At 36.8% G+C, this 13,200-nt stretch overlaps 1 protein-coding gene across 1 annotated transcript in view; it reads right to left on the bottom strand.

The window, feature by feature from the left end:
• The window catches only part of CALCR (calcitonin receptor), a 120,811-nt gene extending 107,820 nt beyond the window's left edge, over positions 1-12,991 (bottom strand). Inside the window, exons 1-2 of the mRNA XM_081288171.1 lie at positions 12,915-12,991; positions 12,533-12,724 (exon numbers count right to left, since the gene is read on the bottom strand). The gene's annotated coding sequence lies outside the window, so the exon portion shown is untranslated. The remainder of the gene's footprint in view (positions 1-12,532; positions 12,725-12,914) is intronic.
• Positions 12,992-13,200: the final 209 nt, after the last annotated feature.

The following is a 13,200-nucleotide window of genomic DNA, read 5'->3' as shown; positions in this document are numbered from 1 at the left end:
TTAAATTGAACACACTTTGCGGTAAGAGAAACTCTTGGCTTTGACTTTGACTTTTTCATTTTTGCTGCCAGACACTGTAACCCTGGCATGGGATCAGCACAGGGCATCAGACTATGCTTAACAACAACCATTTTAGGTTAAAAATCATGTGGGATACTGAGCAGCAAACAAACCTGGGTGAGAATGCACGCTCTGCCTCCAGGAGGAGTACGGGACACTGATTCAGAGGGTGGCTGTGTGTTTGGTTTCAGTCCTACCTCTGTTTCTAGGTACTTATCTTTCAGGATGGTTTCTGAGCCTCACTATTGCCTGAAGGTAAAATGGGTATAATAATAATACTTATGATTATCATGAGCATCAAATGGGATAAACTTTCAGAATAAACTCTTAATAAAGGTTAGTTTTAAAATAGTCTCATGATTAACATATTACTGTTAATAATTATTAAAATTACTATTATATTCTTCTTTCTTTTTTTTGTTTTGATAACTGGGATTAACCCAAGAAGTTAATCACTTAACCACTGAGCCCCATCCCCAGTCATTTTTTTTTTTTTTTTTAATTTTGAGACAGGGTTTCTCTAAGTTGCTGAGGCTGGTCTTGAACTTGTGATTCTCCAGCCTCAGACTCCTGAGTGCTAGAATTTTAGGCATGTGCCCCCACGCCTGGCTTCTTATTTCTTATTATTAATTAATTTAGCTTCTTTGATTCTCAGTCTTTGTATCTGTAAAATGGAGACAAAAGTATACCTCACTTTCAAGATTACTGTGCAACCTAAATAAGATAATTTGTACAAAGTTGGGCATATATTTATCCTAACCCCAATAACAATATGTGCTATCTACTCTAAAACTCTGTTTACAAATTTTGTGAAGAAGAAAGAACAAAATGATAAAGACATCACAATATAAAAACAAACAAGCAAACAAACACAATTTCTAGCTTGGACACAATGGATAATGGATAACATCAATTCAACTTAATTTCTCTCCTTCCTGACTCTACATTTCCAGGTGTCCATCAGTGTGGGCAACTCCGGGTGGGGGGCACTCGAGGTGCATTCATTTCCCACACCTACTGCCTGCTAGTCATCATTATGTTATGTCTGGAAACCTACCCTTTCTTTGATTTAATGTGGGGTGACATCTGGCCAGCTGGAAGATTCTGGACAGTGAAATGGGTAAAATCAGCCTGACTTACTGAATCTTGGCTGTTCAGTAATGTCCTAGCAACTTTCTAATTCCTGGGAATTAGATAATTTAATGTAAAGCAGTTAGTTTCCAAATCAGTGTTCTTTTACTCCTTCACTATTCTTAAGCTGAGCCGTAGCAGCAGGAGGGAAAAAAGCCTGTGATCAAAACACATTACACAATGGAATGTAAAAACACTTACACAGTAAATAAAAGAGTTTAAAAAGTAAATTAAAAACAAAAACTACATATGAGAAGAGAAAGTAACTGCAGATATGGGAAATAAATTTAAATATAGTAATATTAAACAGAAATCACTTTTAAAAGGCTGAGTAGCCTCAACATTCTTGAAGAACAGTTTCCTTTGGGTATTGGGCAGACTCCTCCCTGTCTCTGGTGCCTGAGTACAAGGAGTGCCAATGTAGTCACCCCACAGGGAAATGAGACCATTCGGAGCACATGGAAAAGACTTGCCATGCTCCAAAATAGATCTTGGAAAGTTTATCATCTCCAAATGAGTGAACAGGAAACTTGACCATTTTTAGACTAATTAAAATTCAATGTATTTTTACTTGCCATTTTGGGGTCACAATTTTTTTTCTTCCACATCATTGAAACCACATATACCATGGGTTTCTGACTAATTTTCATGTAAGTAATCAAAATATAGTTTTGAAATTCTATTTAAAGCCATGTTTTCTTAAGTGTTGCATTTTGCGTTTTTCAGTAGAAATTGGACCTTTGAAGTAATAAATCAGATTGTTTTCATGAACCAGGCATTTTATGAATGAGCTTGTCAGCTTGGCAAAACATGATTTCCCCTTCTGATAAACCACAGTGCAGAGTGGAATACTATAAGCATGGTATTATAGTCTCATGACAGCTGCAGAGATAATATTTAGAATAAACAAAAAAGGCTAGTACTTGATTCCCTTAGTTTTCTAAGAACAATAGAGAAATCCAGGGACCTGCTGGATTTTGCTGTTCAAAGACAAAAATAAATAAATAAATAAATTCAGGAGTGAAAGACATTTTATACTATAATAACAAGATTATGACTGTCATAAATCATAACAATCACATTTCCCTTTTCTGATTTACTTACATTATAGAACCAGATCTCCTTGGTTTCATTTGTGAATCCATTGTGTATTAGCTGTGCATTCTTGTGTAGGCTACTTACCTCTCTGTGCTTCATTTTCTTCTTTAATAAAAAAGGATAATAATATTACTTACCTTAGAGGGTTGCTGTGAATATTAAACACATTAAAGTCCAAAAAAGGCATAGAATATGACTGGCTCATAGTAAGTGCTATGTAAGTGTTAGTTATCACTATTATTATTATTGTTATTATTGAAATATTTCAATAAATCTACTTTGTATCCAAGATTTCTTGTAATTTTTAAAACAGGCTTTTCTTAAAGATCAGAAAACATAGAGGGATGAGGCTGTGACTCAGTGGTAGAGCACTTGCCTCGCATGTGTGAGGCACTGCGTTCGATCCTCAGCACCACATAAAATAAATAAACAAAATAAAGATATTGTGTCCATCTACAACTAAAATTTTTTTTTAAATTGGAAAAAAACCTTGTTGAGATTCAGATATTGATTGAATCTTGACACTTGATTCTGTTTAACTATGATCCATTTAAGTCCCAACACCATCGTTGAATTTCTGAGACTCTCAGGCACAAGTCAGTATGATGACAGGGCACATTTCTTCTTTCAGGTAATTTTCCCAGTACATGGTATCTTGCAGGTACTGGATATTAAGTTTTTAATTATACTCCAGTATAAAGATTCAAATTTGGTAATAAAGACACAAACTCATTTGAGCAAAGAACATATAATTATCATTGATGATGCATTTTTTTTTTCCTGAAGGGAGTCAGGGTTTATTGTACTATGACATTATCTATAGAAAACAGCATTTGTGAAATAGAGTAAAAGAAAAGTAATTGATTTGGGGTGGGGCAGTAGCAAAAGGGGGCTGAGGGAGATATTGTGGAAAGACTCACACGATGGGGCTTTTTTCTTAGGAAGGCAGATTTGGGGATAAGGGGGATTTGACAGGAGTTTCAGGTACTAGACAAACTTCAGGTGAAGGAATGCCAGAGGCTGGCTCTGACTCTTATACAGTGTAGTCCAGGGCCACTCTTATTCATGTTCCCTTCTCCTTAAGTTCAGCTAAAGTGCATGAGGCATGTATTTTTCTAAATGCTTATAGCTGGAGAGCCTGCATGTGCGGCAGAAGGCTGGAGTTCTCACGGTATAGAAATACCACCTACTGGTGGGGAATTACGTCAACTCTGTTTCCCCTCTTTAATGAAAGTGTCAGATCCCTTATCTTTAATAAAGGTAAAATATTAGTTATCAAGCAAATAAATGGCATCACTCCAAAGGTATAAATGCCTCTTTAACAAATTAAAATGCAGCTCACCAGGACCACAACTTTCAATTTTGATATTTGTTGACATCAAGCTCCTACTCCTCAAATATGCCCAGGTATTAATATTTCAGTAGCTGAGAAGAAAAGCCAAGTTTCTCATTGACCTTCTAATCACTAAAATAATACATCTAATTTGCAGCGATATATATTTTCCTCATGGGATGCTTTAAAATCACTTTCATTTTGAATGGGAAAAGAAGCAACCCAGTAAATTCTTATTTTTTTCTGAACTGGCCCTGGAGCAACAATGATCCTTCACCTTGCTGGGGTTTTGCCTTAATGTTATCTTTGCAGTCTATGTGATATTAGGAATGAAAAAGTGTTCTAATATTGTCCTGACCTTTTGGCCCTGTAGTAGGCCCAGGAAAGAAAGTGCTTAAGCGATTTGCATTATTGCGTGCTCCGTGCCATGAACTTCTTTGAATCTTGGGCTAAAGAGACCCCATTTTAATGGCCATAAACATCGACCTTTTTCATGATACCTTCTCACACCTGCCAGAATTCTACCTGTCCCACTTAAGGTTAGAAACAAATAATTATGCTGAAGGTTGGGTTAATTAATGTGTGAGTCAAGTCAATTTAAAATTTAGATTTGGCCGCCGTACAAATTGCCTTTCCTTTCCCCTTATTGCCTGAGTTGATTTGATGAACACCACCCGAGGGAGGAAATCTCAAACAGCAAACTATATTTTTTAACAAATTATTATTATTTGTTATTAAAAATATATTCTACCTCATAGTCATGGGATAAATTTTGTTACTTTGGAGCTCCATGGAAGGAGAAATAAGAGTTTTTGTATTTGGCTGTTACCCAACATATGTCTATTTATAATTGATGAATAATAACTACTTAATAGATATAAATTTGGTCAGACAACAGAAACCTAAAATTCTAGAACTGCATCACATTTTGCAATTTTTATTGCTGTGCAGGAATATCCTGGATGCATTTAACTATCTCAAATGTCCATTTAAGATAGGTGTGAGCCTGGAAATATCAGGCTATTCCAAAGGGCTGGAACTTGGTTATTGGTACAGTCAAAGCTCCTGCAGCCAGTGGGTTGAAGAGGTTGAAAGCCTCCAAAGAGACCTGGTTGAAATGCCAGTGAGGAGGAGCTCATAATCCCATCCGTTAGTAAAGGTTCCAACCATACAAGACAATAAAATAGATCTTTAAGTCACCTCACCGTCAAATGCCATTTAACTGTGGTGACAGAGTGAGCATAGGCTTTTGATCTTAGGTAAACTTAGATCTAGCTCTTCCACCTTGTGAATTTTGGAAAATTCTGTGGAATGGGCTTGATAATGTCCCATATGAAGTGACTGAATATCACTGTATCCAGCCATAGTAGGCTCTCAATGAATTGTAGGTGCTTTTGTTACTATTTTGTTATAAAGTCTAAACTTTTGTCCTTAAGTCTGTGAGGTGTTAGCTCACAGAGGATCTTTTTTTTTTTTTTTTTTTTTTTTTTTTTTTTTTTTTACGCAATTTAGAATTAATTGCTGCTAGGTCTCTTGTTTATATTGGGGAAATATGAAGGAAAATCTTGTCATTTTCCCCTATGTACATATGGAGATATAAATATCACCCAAACAAGTTCGGTCTAGTGAAAAAGGCAGAGGAGAAGTAGAGGTAGAGTGTCTTTCGGCATCCATAGTGGACTGGTTCCAGGACTCCCCGTGGATGCCAATGTCTGCGGACACTAAAGTATCATAAAATGGCATAGTATTTGCATGCACATCCTCCTATAGACTTTAAAATATCTCTAGATTACTTATAATACCTGATAAAATGTGAATGCTATGTAACTAGTGGCTTCACCACATTATTTAGCTAATAATGACAGAAAGAACAGTCTTTAAATACTCCGTATAAATGCATTTTTTCCAAATATTTTTAATATGTGAGTGTAATTTTTTTCCAAATATTTTTGATCTGTATCAGGTAGAATTTACAGATATGGAGGTTCCACTGTAGGTACTTTGTTACTATGAAACATAAAAGGGATGCTGGGGAGAGTTCTGCATGCTTAAATTGAATGCTATGTTTGTGAATATGTGAGCTATGTTTTAAATGCTCTCTAAAGAAAACAGCCTCGTCTCCTTAGGTTCATACCAACTCAAGCCTGAAACAGGAGAATGAGTAGAATAAGGCTCAAAATATAAATGAATTATTGATTTGAAGGAAGTATCAAAGCTCTGGGCAACAGCTAGTTAATACCTTAAAAGCAGAAAACTTTTAAGCTTCAATGTGTCAAAAATCACTTCAGGGGAAAAAATGCACCATCATTATGATCAAATTTAGATAAGTTTTAACTTATTTCACTTGAGAGAAAGAGTCTCTGGTGTGTGTTGGAAAGATCGGATAAACAGATGATTCTGTCCTTTGTAACCTAGTTAGAAAATGAGAAAAATCAACAATATCTGTAACAGAGAGGCAAAATAAAGCTCCACGAGACAATTATAAAATGGCATAATTTGTGATCCAAAAATTAGCATATTTGACTTGAAAAATTTACCTGTACAACATTCAAGTACTCAAACATTCTGGAAAATATTTTGTGTATATGAAATACTAGGATTTCTAGATCATCATCTTTGAGGGCTGGGTTTTATAAAACCTTCAATTTTTTGTCACAATATGCTATTATAATAAAGAGATTGAGAAAGTTTATTTCAGTAAATAAGTGGCAAAAGGAAGAATACTTTACATGAAGGTAAATATGGTGTATATTTTAATGTGCACACACACACACTTGCACGCACACACAGAAGGTCCCATATATGGGACTCTGGGAACTGTTAAGGACATCCGAATGTAACATCACATTTTGTTTGAGGGATCACTGGCTGTCCAGAAAAGGATAAAAGAAGGAAGCAACATTTCAGATAAACTTTACGAGACTGTACAATTTCAAGAAAGAATAAGAGGTGCATCTCAAACTGCCTGAAATTATTGTGCACAGCATCTCCATTACCTCATTTCTATCTATTCCTCAACCATACCCAACCACTTCTGAATTAAGTCCAGCTGTGATTTCTTCTCATCCCACCTCGTCTACTGGTTACTCCCCGGAGAGGTGCGCCTGTTCTGTCTCTGGCTTCCATAAAGCTACCCACCCTCCCTTCCTCTCATCTTTTTTTTTTTTTTTTTTTTTGCCTGCTTGTTTTCCATTTTTGCCTTTTAAAAATTGGCATTCTGCAGAGTTCTCTTAGATGTTTTTCTTTTCTTTTTAATTTTCTGCCTGATTTTTTCTGTCCTTTTTTTCTCTTTCTTCCTTTCTTATGCTTCTCCATTTGTGATACACTCCATTTCTGGGCCGTCGGCTGTTACAGACATACATTGCCCAAGCCTATGTCTCTAGTATTGAGTTCTCTCTTGAGGTACAAATTTCTATATCTACTTCTATGAAATATATAGATAAGCCAAATCATTTTTTTTCTCAAATTCAACTCTTTATCTTCTCTCTCTGGAATATTCCTTGTCGGGACATGATGAATGACTTATCTATTTTGTTATCTATGAGAGAAACATGGAATTCATCATACAATCGGCCGTTTCCCTCATTCATCCACCTTCAAATCCTACAAAGGCTACCTTTAAAATCATCTGACTGTTTTCTTTTCCCAACAAGGTGGCCTTAATTGTTTCATTTCTTATCTTGCAATAAGGCTCTGGGCTTCCCATTAATTTGTAAACACCCCGCTTTTGCACCTTTTGATCTAATATTCCTCCTGTTTTTCTTTTTTTAATTTTATTTTCCATAAGAATGATCTACCAGAATGGTAAATCTGATTATTTCAGTCCCCTACATGAGATCCTTCAAGGACCTCCCTGTCTTTGGGATAAAATGTAATCCCGTTAGCACAGCAGGCATGCAAGCCCCTTAGCATGATCTGGGCTCCGCAAACCCCAGTGAGCAACCAGAATACCTGTGGTTTCCCAAATCACCATGTTGCTTCCAGGGCTTTTTACAACTTGGTGTCCAGCCTGTAGCACACCTCATGTCTTCCCCTTTTTATTCATCTTATTGTGTGTCCTTGTTTCAGTCTCGAATCATGTCCCCTTTAGGGTCAGCTCACTAGAAAGCTTTCCTGAGGCCCTGGTAGGTGCCTTTTCTCCCTGTATCCCGGGCACCGGCTACATTCTCTATTGCTTTACATACCAGCCGGTTGTATAATTGTTGGTTTGTCTGTCTCTTCCAGTCCCTGCAAAGCCAGGAACTATAATTTGTCATCATATCCTCTGACTAGGACATAATAGGCATTTAGTAAGTATTTATTGAGTTTTAAAATATGAGCAAAGCTGTCAGGATGGAAATTTGTTAGATGTGTTAGGGGGAATGATTAATCCATTCTAAAGGATGGTGGCCGGTAAAATTTGAAATGCTGAATTCTGAACCACCCAGACAAATAAGGGACAGGGACCGGACTGGAGCTGCAGAGCAAAATGAAAACTAAAATAAAGCAGCTTGGTAAAGGAGCCACTGATGTAAAGGGCTTTGTACACGCACACACACATACACACACACCCCAAAAGTGAGGCAAGAGAATATAAACTGAGGCTAATAGGAGGCAGGGGCACAGGGTTCAAGGAGAGGTATGGACCCCAAGACTGGAGTTAATTATTTTACCATAACTACAGCTCCAGAACCAGAATTAGGGAGCTATTGAGGTCTTCTACCCGTCATGTATAGAAAGGATAAAATGTAATTATATTAAGAAACATTTTAAATACTAGGCTGAAGAGGGGCTCTAAGCCCTTGGACAATCACTGAATGATTATGAATAGAAGATGACAAAATCCAAGCTTAGGAAACAAGTCTGACCATGTTGTAGAATGATGAATTCAGCACACAGAGTAAATGTGACTGAATATTAGGAACATATTTAAGTATTTTACTAATGGAAATAAAAACTTAGAGGGATGGCAGTGAAACTGTGAGGACAAAAAAAAATATAGCATCTGCCAGAAAAATTGGAATGTCCTTGACAAGAAGGAAGAGAGGTATTCATTTGCAAATAAGAATTTTAGTGCAATAAAATTGTTAAATACTGATTAGAGAAACAGGAAGTATATCACAAACCAGGTACTTTATTTCTCTAAGAATTAACTCTTTAGGTTTAGAGTAACTGTGTTACTCTTGCACAAAGAATACTAATTCATATGCCATTTTTAATAAAGAGAGATTTTATTTGAACAATACAGAGTCTTATACCTCAGGCATCCACAGGTAGCAGGTATCGGGCAGCTGCGGAGTTGAAGGCAGACAGTAGGAAGCTCAGCCAGCACCGGTGGGGTATATCTTGCCGAGTCAGCCGCCCTGTATTAAAGACTTTTACCTGTATTCCTGGATCCACTCTTCCTTCTACAAAAACTATTTTTTTTTTCTTTAAAAACAAAAGAAAAACTCTATCCCAAGCAGATTAAAAAAAAAAAAATTCTAGAAAATTGAACTCAGATGCATTGAGAATTAGGTTCTGATGACATTTTCTACTGATTCTTTCTCAATATCCCATTTTCATGATTCACTTATAAAATAAAAATCTAAATATCTGAAATCTCTTAATATTATGGGATTTCTGACCTCAAAAATCAAAGCCAAAAATACATGGGAATATGATTTTCTGTGTTTTGATAAAATTGGAAACAAATAAATACCATTGTGTCAACATAAAACATTATCACTTAGTTTTATAATACTCACACGGGGCTCTGGGAGATCATATTAACATTGAAAAGCATATAGCTGTCATACCAAATCATGCTCTTAAGTATGGATTTTCATCCATTTTAATTATAATTGAGTGGAATATTCTACGTATGCATTGGTCATTTTTATTGAACACAAAAATCCTTGAAGACGGGGATATAACTTATTTATTTGTATATTATCAGGCTTAGTATGATGCTTGGCATATGATAAACAACCAAAATGTATTTTCTGAAAAATGATATTTAAAAAAATATAACACTTACAAAGAACAGACTATGAACCAGGCACCTACCCAGGTGCTTTACAAATATTAACTCATTAAATCCTCACTAAAAGAAAATCCTCACTTTACAAAGGAAATTAAGGGAGAAAAGACTAAATTAGTTTCCTGAATCACGCAGGTAGAAAGAGATAGAGCCAGCAGTCAAACCCTACAGAGCCATGCCAGAATCTGTGCTCTTAACCTATACTGCTTTAAAATAAATGTTGCCCTCAAAATTTTTTAAAAATATAAATATGCAATATAATTGCCCTTAAAACAAAATTCAAACATACAAAAATGACATGTTTTGTTACATCACTGAACTCGGAATAAGAAGGCTTGGGTTCAAATACATCTTCAACTTACTTGGTTTGTGGTTTTGAACAAACTCATTAACCTAATGGGTCCTCAGTTTCCTCATATAAAATCTGAGTAATAGCTTGTCCTTATAAGCCTCATAAGTGTAGTCGGAGCTTATACCTCTTAATTTTTGTGACAATACTAGAACATAATCGGCACCCAGAATAGGTTAATTGGCGTGCCAAGAAGAATAATACCCCTTTCCTCTTTCCTTTTTTTCAAAAAGGTATATATGTACACATTATACATCAGGTATGCCTTATTAAAATGAGATCAAATTTTGTTTGCACTATTTTTAAGAACTCTTAGAGATAGAGTTCCTAGAGCTAAAGCATTTTCTAGATAGCCAAATAAGCTTCAAATTCAATAGCTAGTTTTCTGGGGATAAAAAAAAAAGTATTTCCTGGAAGCTGTTATGGTTTAAAAAGCTGACATCAAATAAGATCTCTTTCTTCTAATTAGGAAGTCAAGTTATATATGTATTTTATATACATATATTACTTATGGAAAAATTGGGCAAGCAATACCACAAGCAACATTTATTTTTATCAGCACGCTCTGACATTAAGTGGCTCTATCAAAACCAAAGATTAGACCAGCAAAACAACAAACATGATTTGTGTCAATCAACACCCCCCCCCCACCTTTAATGGGCTATATCAAATCTATTGGAAAACATCTTGGTCAGTGGCTCTCGGTCCCGGGTACATATTACAATCACCTAGAGAAATACATCAAAATGCAGACCCCTTCCTTGGATATTCTGACTTAATTGGCTCGGGGTAGAGTCGGCATCCATATTTTTGTGAAAATTTTCCAATTGATTCTAAATTGCAGTCCCAGTTGAGAACACTGGTTTAGGCTGTTATTGCAAATATCACCGGTCTCCTATTCCCATTTTACTTATATTTAATAAAAACAACAGGAGATAATATTTTAATTCATGTTAAAGTATTATAAAAAAGAGTCCGAGAGGTTCACCAAGAATAAAGCTGCCACGGCACAACCACACTAATATTTAGCTCTCTTCCTTCAACTGATTAAAGCAAAGGCAATCTTTATCCATCTATCACCCTTCATCATCCAAATTTACAAAATATAAGAAAATGGGAAAGAGAAGACATATTTATATCAGTTAATTTTTTTCAACTCCAAACATCATGAAACAATACAACTCTAAGATTATATATTTTTGTGAATCAATTAAAGTGAGGATTTCATGCTTATTATCCTAGAACATTTTACAATATGACTGAATATTATTCTTGTGGTTTTAGTTCCCCATAACAACTATAGATTAGAAACATTGTTTTTGAATCAAAACAAATGCTAGCCGAAGATGTTTTGAGCTGTTAATATATTGAGTAGAAATGAGTGACTGACTTAAACTTAATCAGTGGCAAATCTAATCATATTACTCTTTTTCATATTTAATATTAGTATATAAAACCAACAATTTCAACTAAAGTTGAGTTCTTTAACTAGTACATGCTAGGCTAATGACATCCTATTATAAATTGTACTTTATAAACCCCACAGCACAAAAAGCATTCCGACTTTGCCCTTAATGGTAAGCCGGTCAGCCCTAATGTAGAAAATATTTATTTTTTATGATCATTTAAGACACACTCAATCTTGGATATTCTGCTATTGAAAGACTAATTTCAGGAAAGACACTGTCAAACTGGTTTATTTTGAACATTTCACTTTCAATTATCCAATAATTTCAATAAATAACTTTGATTAGATGACTTTGCTCAGGTTAACTACAGCAACAAAATGGTCATGGTCTCCTGAAGGTCATGGCATCTTAAGAGTCTTGCATATAGCACATAAAATTAAAGCTAGATAATTTTAGATACGACTTTTCTTAGGTCTATTTGTTAAATAAAGTCAGCATGATAGGTTAAAAAATGAAATTGGATTGTTGAGTTTTTTACTTTGACTGGATATCCTTGAACCTCAGGGAAAATGAATGTTTTGGGGAGAGAAATTAATTTGTTAGAGATTTTCTTGATGTCTTTCACCCCGGCTTGGAAAGAGCATCATGAAAAAGAGTACTCTTTTGGAAACTATGCACACAACATATTTTTCCTAATAGGTGTGAAGAATGGCTGCTATGCATAAATGATTGTTGGAAAATAATTCTCTGTAAAACATGACTAAACAAGCAATTCCATACACTACTGTACTCATTTCCAATATTCAGAACAACACGGCACATCTTATAGATGATGATGTTATCTTTTTGTTAGTTAATAAATACATTTTGAGAAAAATCTACAACTTTAAGCCCCATCATTATTACATCCAATAAACCAGAAAATACAACTTTTGAGAGGAAATTGATACTAACAACACTGTAAAAGTCACGAAATGGTAAGTTTGTAACACCTTCCCAGGATACCTATTTTTAATTTAATCAAGGTAAAGTGAACCTTTAACATCACAAACCAACTGAAGTTTTGCAATAAAAAAACGCAAAGTGCACTACTAGCCATCCCTGGGACCCCCCAAAGCTTTAAGTCCCCGACATTCCCAGACCCTCCTTACCAGGAATTCTCTCACTGGGCGGCAGGGCACAGCTCAGGTGGTGGCTCTCAGGAACTCAAGCTTCAACGCCCATCTCCCGGACAGGAGATGCCAGCCTCCGGGCGAGGTGCGCGGATGGGCGCACCTCTCCAACCTGGGAAGGTTGGCGACCCGCGAAGCGCAGCCCACCCAGTGTCTGGGGGGCTGGCTTTCCTAGTTGGACAGAAAAGCAAACTGCGTTAGTCTTGAGCTCTCCCTCTCCAACCTCCCTCCCGATTTCCTTACACTTTAATTCTGCCTTAAGTGATGGTTTAAGCCCAGCCTCAGGTTGTACTGTAGCCTAAGAGGCAACAGTCCTTTCCCCAAGCTTGCTGTCTGTCTCCCCAAAGTCTGGAAGGCTCACCTTCGCAGCGCCTGCCTCCGCTGGCCCCGCAGTGAAGCTGTGCGCAAACTTCTCCGACTTAAGAGTCTTAATCCGCCCGCGCTCCCGCCCCACCCCCGCCTGCCCGCCTGCCCGCAGCCCGCCTCCCCGCCTCCCCACAGGCAGCAGGGAGGTGGCAGCGGAATTGATGAGAGCCAACCCCCCCCCCCTTCAAACCCTCCCTCCCGCGTCAGTCCCCTCCGGTCCCAGGAGAGGGAGGGGTGAGCCGGTGAGCTCTGCGCGCTTCCGAGCCAGCCCCCCTCAGCCC

The sequence above is a fragment of the Spermophilus citellus genome (genome assembly GCF_964194105.1).
Source record: "Spermophilus citellus genome assembly, chromosome: 3".
Classification (NCBI taxonomy): Eukaryota; Metazoa; Chordata; class Mammalia; order Rodentia; family Sciuridae; genus Spermophilus; species Spermophilus citellus.
The sequence above is the reverse complement of the archived record's forward strand: the minus strand, read 5'-3'. Positions and strand labels throughout refer to the sequence as shown.